The sequence below is a fragment of the Pinus tabuliformis genome, chromosome 9, assembly GCF_031772625.1.
Source record: "Pinus tabuliformis cultivar Carrire ecotype Pingquan chromosome 9, CPIR1, whole genome shotgun sequence".
NCBI classification, from domain to species: Eukaryota; Viridiplantae; Streptophyta; class Pinopsida; order Pinales; family Pinaceae; genus Pinus; species Pinus tabuliformis.
In genome coordinates this window covers 1,135,470,340-1,135,480,632 of record NC_142307.1, presented here as the reverse complement: position 1 = coordinate 1,135,480,632, position 10,293 = coordinate 1,135,470,340, and the positions used below count along the sequence as shown (strand labels likewise).

The following is a 10,293-nucleotide window of genomic DNA, read 5'->3' as shown; positions in this document are numbered from 1 at the left end:
GGTAAATTAATAAAAATGTAAATAAACGAGAGGTATGGTAAACAAATAAAACATTTTTTTATATTTACTCCATAAGTCACCTTATATTTACGAACACTCAAAAAATGGGTTATATTTAGGTAAAACCTATGGCCAAAATACTATGGGACAAATACCATGGACTAGATTGTTATTAATACCATGCAAAAAACCATTATTAACCCTAATATTAGAATTAATAAAAATAAAAATGGCACATGGTATTGACCCATGGTATTCACCAAAATGGCACATGGTATTGACCCATGGTATTCACCTGGAATGTAGCCTATTTAAATGGGGGAATTAAACCAGCATGTAGCCTATGCTAAGATTCACTAGGAATTTACAAAGTTTTATTATTTAGTGAAAGACTCGCCAAGATCTTATAAGATTTTATAATTGAGTAAAATATTCGCCATGCCTGGTGAGAGATTCGCTAAAAAATTACATATACATATTATATTATTGATAAAATCGCCTTCCATTTTTCCTATATACCATGGAGATTCGCCCATTTATTATATTTATAAATTTAGGGGGGGTTCTTAAAATTTTCCCTGATGCTCAGGATATGGACTCTAAAGATGTATATGCAACTTTGGGTCAAGGCAAAAGAGTAGAAGAATTGGATTATCATGTGAAGGACCGACTCTTATACCACTGTGGGAAACTCTACATTCCACAAACTGAGAGAGTAAAGATAATTAGGGAAGCACACACTTCTTTGATATCAGGTCATTTTGGGGTAAGTAAAACAGTTGCACAGCTGCAAAGGTTTTGTTATTGGCCGAAAATGAATGAGACAATTTATAGATATGTAAGAGGGTGTGCTATGTGTGCTAAAAGCAAGCCCAGCAACAGAAAACTATGCTTGTACACTCCTTTACCAACACCTTCTCACCCTTGGGAAAGTGTTTCCATGGATTTTGTTGGAGGACTGCCTAAATCTAGGAAAGGTCATTTATCTATATGTCATTGTGGATAGGTTCAGCAAGATGTGTATTTTGATACCTTGTAATAAACAGATTACAGTAGAACAGACTGCAAAATTATTCTTTGAACATGTATGGGTTCATTTTGGATTACCCACTTCTAATGTATCTGATCAAGACACATGATTTGTGGGGAAGTTTTGGTCAAGTCTGTGGGAACTGATGGACACCAAATTAAAGAAAAGCACAACTTTTCATCCACAAACTAATGGCTAGATAGAAGCAGTTAACATGACAGTGATCCAATTATTGAGAGGATATTGAACCAAACATCCTAAGCTTTTGGATGAACACTTGTGTTATGTGCAGCATACTTACAACAGAGCAAATAATTCTTCTACACAAAGATCTCCTTTTGAGACCTGTTTTGGTTTCACACCAAGGTCTCCTTTGGATTTTGTCTTCGGTAAAGATACCACAGTTGATGAACACAATGATGTGGACAAGGCAACTAGATTCATTAAATAGATCTAGGAGATCCACCAGGAAGTACAGGAACAACTGGAAAAGAGCCAAGCCAAGTACAAGGCTAGGCATGATAAGCATCGGTTGGAGCATAGTTTTCAAGTTGGTGACCAGGTCTGGCTGTATATCAGCAAAGATAGGATGCAAGGTGAAGGTAAGAAGCTAAAGCTTATCAGGTATGGACCCTTCAAGATACTTGAGAATATTGGTGAAAATGCTTTCTGCCTTGATCTACCAGCCTACATGCACATCTACTCAGTCATAAATGTAGAATGCTTGAGATTGTTTGAACCTTCAATGATTGAGGACCCTGAAGAGCAGAGTCAATTGCCTTCTATCGATGACCTGCTACCTGAATATCTTAATGAATTGCAGGAAGAAATAGTGTTGGATAGGAAGGTGAGGATGACGTGTAGGGGAAATGTGGAGTACCTTAGGATTGGGCTCAAAGGTTCAAAGCCAAGCAGTGCAAAGTGGATTGAGATTGGACAAGTGAGAAAACAATACCCTCACTTAGTGGATGCTTGAAAACCAACTTTTGGTGGTCCAAAATCTTTTCAGTGGGAAGGCCATGATCCGAATAGGATCCATGAAGAATAATTAAAAGAACCATGGCTGTATCAGGTCGGGAAAAACATCAAAGAATTCAAAACAGTGATAAAAAATACCTCTAAACTAGTGGCTGTGGCATCCAGTGTGGAAAAATGAAGACCTCGGTCAAAGTGCGCTGACCAAGGCCCATGGAGACTGCGCAGGAGACGAAATTGGCCCCTAGGAGGCCCAGATTGGGAAACAGAGGAGGTTTTTGATTCGCGCAGTGCTGGGTGAAAACCATCGAAATGGAGAAGCCCCGAGCACTTGGTCACGTTGAGAGTCGGAGAACTGAAGGACAAAAGGTGAAAAGGCTAAAAGCTAAAAGGTGGGACCCACTCCGAAACTGGCAGTATTGATTGGGGTCTCCTTGAATGGTAAGTAGTTTTGGAGGAATTGGAGCGATCCCACTTAGCGATCGATGTGTGGTGAGCGGAGGAGAGAGAAAACTGCCACTCATCACATGCTAACGATCGAGCAAGTCAACCGCGCGAAATGAGCGGATAGCATTGGATCTGGGGGATCCATATCTGATGGTTGACATCACATCCACCGACAAGACAGGGTTTACAAGGGATTAAGCCACAGTTTGTAAAGATTTGAGGTTCGCTTTGACTGCCACGATGGAGGAAGACTCATTCCATGACGTAACTGAAGAATTGAACTGACGAAGCAGGTTGGCGCAGTTACAAGAGGACATGTGGCCACTCCCTGTGAGCCTGGTGATGATGCTGAACAAGAAACTCCAAGCGCAACTGCAGAAGGTGATTCCACAGAGGTGGAAGAGGAATTGAACAGACATGGGAGTGAATGGCTTTAAATCAATGCACAGGTGAAATAGAAAGACACAAGAACCCCGAGAGGAGATGTGAGACAGAGAGAGGAAGACAGAAGACAAGAAGAAAGTGAAGCAAAAGCAATAAGAAGATAAAGGGCCGAGATGACCAAAGACAGCGTTGAGCACCAGAGATCTTGAGAGATTCAAGCCATCCCCGAGAGGATCTGTCAGACTAGAGAGGTCAAAGAGCTGGTAGGCAAAGGAGTCTGTGCACTCCAGTGGCTTGGGGAATCCAAGAACCACCCTGCCAAGCAAACCTGTTTCAGGTGACACATATTTGAGTCCTTGCATTGTAATTCTCTGCTTAAGACACAATAAAATAAGGCCACCACTGAGAGTTGGACCGGAGATGTAGCCCTGGAGGATAGGGTGAACTCCTTATTAATTTCTTGTGTTCTTGTATTTTCTTACTGTATTTCTCTGCTATCTTTCCATTTCAAGTGTCTGTCTTTTTGCAATATGATCGATCTGTTGCTTAAATAACATAGACACACACACCAGCATATGAGTCTATAATACCTTTATTCAATAAATATTTAATTGAGGTCACTCATAGGGTGATTATCAGATCAAGTGCCCCACTTGAGAAGTGACACGAGTAGAATGATGCATCTTTTGTGTATATGGCATTGTCACCTCCAAGTTTGTATGAAACCCAGGTTGATAAAGTAAATTTGGTAGCCATAGGAGTTGCAACATTCTTGCTGCAATACAAAGGCTCATCACCTAACTCTCCTAGGCCTTCCAAAATACTGGCACAACTACTAGGACTCTATAAATGGAAGGGAAAAATTTCCAAACTAGGAGAGGTTGTAGTATGATTTGGTGCAAGAATAAATTCAACTGAACACTAGATATGGAGTAACATCCAAAGTTGAGGAAGAAGATAATTTTCCTTGCTTGGGAAGGGAAAGAAAAGAAATATAAAGAAGGCTCAAAGAAAACCAGAGGCCATCCAGAACAATGGCAAGAAGAAGGATTTGAGCAAGATAACATGTTTTCACTGCCATGAATTTGGGCACTATGCAACAAATTGTCTTCACAATAAGTCTAACAAGAAGGCCTCAGGAGAAGCAGGAAGTGAAGCACTTGCCTCATAATTCACATTAGACTTCACCTTGATTTCATGCATGGCCAACACTGTGATGGGGAGTGTGTGGTATCTAGATTTAGGTGCCTCATAGATATGAAAGGATACACAAAATTCTTCAGTAGCCTAGAGGAGAAGGATCTCTAGATGCACATTGAAATTGGGGATGATTGGCAATACATTACCAAAGGAATATGTATCGTAACATTTAAGAGGGAGTTGGGCTCCCATATTCATCTGAAATATGTCATGTATGTACCAAGGCTAAAGAAGAACTTGATATATGTAATTGTATTGGAGGATCATGGCTATGATGATTTTTTCAGTAAAGGGAAAGCCTTTCTAAGACATGTAGCTACTGGGAAAATGAAACAGATTGGAGTTCGTGTGATGAACCTATACAAACTTTAGGTGGAAGATTGCGCTACATTAAGTAGAAAAGAAAGATAAGTGCAAAGTCGGGATTTCATAGAACTCTAGCACATGAACATGGGGCACTTACTCCATGAGGCCTTGAAGATCATGCATCATATTACCACCAGTATCCTGAAATTCACCTTTGACAAACATGATGTCTACAAGGGATGCACATTGGTAAAATATGTCCAACCCACCTTTCGGAGCTGAGATAGCAAAGTTGGAGAAATATTGGAGAGAGTCCACTTTGATGTATGTGGACCATTTTCTATAACCTCTACAACAAAACACAAGTATTATGTAATTTTTTAATGACTTTTCAAGAAAATGTTGGATCTTCTTCATGCAGAAGAATAATTTATTTTCTCAATTTTTTTTGAATTCAAATCATTGGTTGAAAAGGATACTAGGAAGAAACTTAAATCCCTGAGAAGTGATAATGGAGGAGAATTTGCTTCTAGCACCTTCAAGGACTTTTTTGCCAAAGAGGGTATTAGAAGAGAATTGATAGTACCCCATAACCCACAACAAAATGGGGTGGCTAAAAGGAAGAACAAAATCATAGTGGGAGAAACAAGAGCCATGTTGAATGATCATGGGCTACCATTGCATCTATGGGTATAATCATGCAACACGACAATTTATTTGCAAAGTTGAAGTCCTAATAGAATACTTGGCATGATCACATCTGGAGAACCTTTCTCTAGGAGGAAGCCAGAAGTATCTCATTTTCAAATTTGTGGAGCTACTGTGTATTTTGATGTCTCATAGGATAGAAGAAAGAAACTTGAGCCTAAATTTGAGATGGGAGTATTTGTAGGATACACAAAGACACCACGTAACTATAGGGTGCATTTTCCCTCACTCAGGGTGATAGTGGTGAGGAGAGATGTCAAATTTGATGAGGAGAAGGCTATGATATTCTCTCTAGAGTGAGAGTTGAGTATCCTATTGGAGGAGGAGGTTCTAGTTCCTAAGGAGGAGCCTCATACATAGATTTAGGAGGTTGTGGAGAGGCCACATACAAAGGTGCATATAGGAGGCCAAGTGGAGGAACCTTCTCAACCAAAATCTTCAAGAGAGGGAGGGAAAAGAACCAAAGAAGCTGACAAATTAGTACTAGATGCATGGGAGCATGTGGGAGATCCTGCATCATAGCACATGTAGAGGAGGTCAGCATACAGGTACACCAGGTATATGGCTCTCATGACAAAGCTCATTGAGTTAGATCCTTCTTCATTTGATGAAGCAATTTATCAACTAGTGCAAGTTGATTTCATGGTGGAGAAGTATTACTCTGTCATGAAGAACAATGTATGGGAGGTGGTGTCGAGACTAGATAACAAGTCAGTCATTTGTACTAGATAGATCTACAAAGTTAAGCATGTAGCTGATGGGAGCATTAAGAAGTACAAGGCCAGATTTGTGGCCAAAGGCTTCTCTCAGGTAGAGGGAGTGGACTTTGAGGAAACATTTTCCCCAGTGGAAAGATATTCCTCAATTAGATCCATTATAACATTGGTTGCATAGATGGGGTGGAAGATCCATCAGATGGATGTGAAGAGTGCGTTTCTCAATGGTGTTGTTGATGAAGAAATTTACATAGAGAAACTAGAGGGATTTGAGACATATGCCCGGGATACACATGTGTGTAGACTCAAGAGAGACTTGTATGGTCTCAAACATGCACCCCAAGCATGGTACACTCATATCGACACATATCTTGGTGGATTGGACTTCGCCAAAAGTGAAGCATATGCCAATCTATATCACATTGTGGTAGATGGAAAGTTGCTTATCTTGGTATTGTATGTTGATGATTTGATACTTACAAGGGATGCACAATTGATCCATTCTTGCAAGGATGCCATTTTTATGCAACCAAATCACAAAATAGAAGAAAATGTAGATCAATGACTTGATAAATAGCCTCTTCTATTGGGAAACCTCCTTTACATTACATAAATGAGCAATTCTTAGATGATACAAATTAAAAGACATCCTTTCTATATATAGGAGTATAAGGGGTCACAATATAATCAGAGCCTCCATAACAATAATAATGTAAGGGCACAATAATAACAATAGTGGGCTTCTATGGGGCACAATAATAACAATATGGGGACTACATGGGCACAACAATAATAATAAGGGGGCTACACTGACAATAACAATAAGGGGCTAAACTAGTAATATAGGGACCTAACATGCCCCTCTCCTTCAAAAAAATGTTGTCCTCAATGTTTGAGTAATTATGGATACTTATGTATAAAAATCTCATCCTCCCATGTGGAATCTTCAGCAAGTTCGTTCTTCCACTTAATGAGATACTCTAAAATTGATTGATTTCATAGTTTTCGGGTTCTTATTTCTACGATATTCTCTCTAGAGTGAGAGTTGAGTATCCCATTGGAGGAGGAGCTTCAAGTTCCTAAGGAGGAGCCCTAGACATAACTTTAGGAGGTTGTGGAGTGGGCACATACAGAGGTGTAGACAGGAGGCCAAGTGGAGGAACCCACTTAACCAAAATCTTCCGGAGAGGGAAGGAAGAGAACCAGAGAAGCTGAAAAATTGGTACAAGATGCATGGGAGAATGTGGGAGCTCCTACATGATAGCGCAAGAAGAGGAGGTCACCAAACATGTACAATGGGTATATGGCTCTCATGACAAAGCTCATTGAGTCATAGCCTTCTTCATTTGAGGAAGAAATTTCTCAACCAGTGCAGGTTGATGTCATGGTGGAGAAGTATTACTCCATCATGAAGAACAATGTATGTGAGATGGTGTCGAAACCAGAGAACAAGTTAGTAGTTGGTTCTGTTAGACTCCGTCTTGTATGTCAGTGTGAGATTGATTCTTCTTCAAAACCTTGTTTTGAAGAAGAAATCATTAAATGTGTTTTCTAGAATATGTAATTTGTCGAAATGTTTCAAAATTCTTCAGCTCTTCAATGGCAGCAGCTTCAGAAGCTCCTGTCCCTGCAAAAGCATAAGCAGAAGTGATAGTTGTTGAAAGTTCGACCTCAATATTGGGTGCTGTGAAAGCTAGGAACATTTTTCCAGTAACTGTATTCAGAGGTGACTTGGAGCTGACTCTTATGATGAGAATTCAGGTGTGGGTTTATAAGAAGACAAGGAAAGAAAGTATCCCTACATTAAAGAAATATTCAGACAAAGCACCTCCAAATGATCGAAATGCCACACGAGAAGTAAAGATGGATGTTGTGTACAAAAGTAGGGAGGATCCTGACAAGAAAATTCCTCCAGATCAAAGGATCAAGGGTTTTCAGTATGGACCACAAGTGGTTCATATTTCCACTGCAGAAGAAGAAGCACTTAAATTCAAGCCTGAGAAGAGCATGAAGATTTTGGGCTTTACAGATGCATCAAACATTCCAAGGCACTACTATATGAGAGATACAAATATTTTTATCGCAGAACCAGGTAATACCGATGCCATTCTTGCAGTTTCTGCAGTGGCCAGGGCAAGGGAAGCAACAAAGAAAGTTGCCATTTTGCGTTGTGTGTGGAGAAAAGGATCATCAAACGTTGTACATGGTATTTTGACCCCTGACATATCCTACAAAGACAATGTTGGAGATTTGTTTTATTTCAATGCAATTCTATTTGCCGAGGATATTAGGGAATTTCCATTTGCTTCGTTCAATAGTTTTCCTGCATCAGAGCAGCCTAATACATTTCAGCAGAGGCGCGCTACGCACCCAGGGCGCGCTACACATCAGTGTGATTTTTTCAGTGTAATTTTGTTCAGGCGCTACACACCTGTGCGCTACGCACTGGGGTAACACGCTACCCACACAGCAACAGAGCTCAGAAATTTGTTGCTCTTGCGTCCAATCCCATGCAAAATGAACCAAGCACTTACAATAGTGCTGCTTTGGGTAGTGATCTGTGTCTGGATGAGGTCGAAAAATTGAATTCAATTGCAAGCCTGTTTTGTCAGCATGCGGCATATTGGGCACAGATTGTTGATGCCATTGGTTACATTGATGTGCTACGAGGCTTTGTTATTTCGGAAAACTTATCAGATGGATTTACATGCAGACCGTTCTTTGTCTCTCCTGAAGTGGAAGAGGATAGCTTGCGAGGCAGAAAAGAAGGTGCTATTCTCAGCATCAAAGGTTTATGGCATCCTTATGCTGTGGGAGGCCAAGGAGGTGTGGCAGTTCCAAATGATGTTGACCTAGGTAACAATGGAGTGCATGATTGTCCTCGGGCAATGCTTTTAACAGGACCAAATATGGGAGGCAAATCAACATTATTGTGTGTCACCTGTTTATCAGTGATAATGGCTCAGCTTGGATGTTATGTACCTTGTGAATCATGTACTCTGTCGCCAGTGGATGTTATTTTTACTCGTCTTGGTGCAAGTGACCGTATAATATCTGGGGAAAGTACATTTCTTGTCGAATGCATGGAGGCTGCTTCAGTCTTGCGATATGCAACGGAAGACTCTCTTGTAGTGCTGGATGAATTTGGTCGAGGAACCTCTACGTTTAATGGTTATGCTATTGCGTATGCAGTTTTTCGACATTTGGTTGAAACAAAGGACTGTAGGTTGCTCTTTGCCACACATTATCGTCCTTTAACTAAGGAATTTGCTTCCCACCCTTGTGTCAGTCTGAAGCACATGACATGCTCATTTGAATCAATTCCCACTATTGTAGATAACGGGGGAAATTCTAATATTGTTTCTGAGAAAGTAGTCAATATCGACAACAGTTATTATAGCTCAGATTTGTTAGAAACTGAAAGGCAACTTGTCTTTTTGTACGAGCTAAGGTCTGGTGCCTCTCCTGAAAACTATGGTCTGCAAGTAGCCTTGCTTGCTGGGATACCAAGTTTAGTAGTCAAAGCAGCACTTGATGCTAGCCAAGTTATGAAAGTTTTGCTTTTAAGTAGTTTCAAATCAAGCGAATTGAGGGCAGAGTTTTCAAACATACGTGAGCAGTGGTTGAAGACCCTTTTAGTGACACCAAATAATAAATCACTTTGTAACAGCATGAACTTTACTACAGAGGATGCCCATGATACTTTGTTGTGTGTATGGCATGAACTGCAGAAATTCTCATGCCGATGTTGGAAGTCATTAGAAGCTTCTGAAGACTGTAAGCTTTTCTAATGTACCCAATTGCCTCATTTTAAGGAGTCATCTTCTTCTCCCCAGGATGTCGACTGGATGCAAATCTTTGCATTTAAAAAATGGAAACGTGCCTTCAACAGAGACACTTGTCATGACATTTTGGGAGAGAATAAAAGTCAAAGGCCAAATTTAAATACAGATAACTATCCCAGCACAGAAATCGAATTAGTTAGTTTATTTTGGGTCTTCACGCTGAAGTGGTTAGGCAATCAAAGGTGATTATGCAGATGAATAGTGGCAATTATGAATGGCTGGATATGTATCCGCTGATCTTTAGGAACCGATGAGTGGTTTTTTACTATTTTTCATAGTGCCAGTTGAAACAGTTCCATCTTTTCATGGATCGGTTTTCTCCTGAGTTTTTTATGGTATTAAAAAACATTTGTAAAAGGTTAGAGTGAGAGGGGGGAGAGTTCTGAGAGCTGGTGGAGAACAGAGAGCTTCTATTGTACCGTTAAATGACAGAGATTTTAATAAAAACATAGCTCTGACCCCTGAGATTCCTGTGGTATGAAATTTAGCATAAGTTTTCCTTCTGTTTCATATGTAGCCTGTTATGTTTTCATTTCATTTCATGATCATTTCCAATTGAAAAAATGAAGTGTTAAGGTAGAATTCATAATTTATATGCTCTGCCTTTAAGTTTGTTCATATTTAATGTTTTCTTTTGTTTGACAAGGATTCATCTTATATGCCCTTGTCAACTCCTCAGCAG

At 40.0% G+C, this 10,293-nt stretch overlaps 1 pseudogene; it reads left to right on the top strand.

Moving 5' to 3' along the window:
* Positions 1-8,276: 8,276 nt before the first annotated feature.
* LOC149152632 (DNA mismatch repair protein MSH7 pseudogene) lies at positions 8,277-9,557 on the top strand (annotated as a pseudogene).
* The last annotated feature ends 736 nt before the right edge of the window (positions 9,558-10,293 follow it).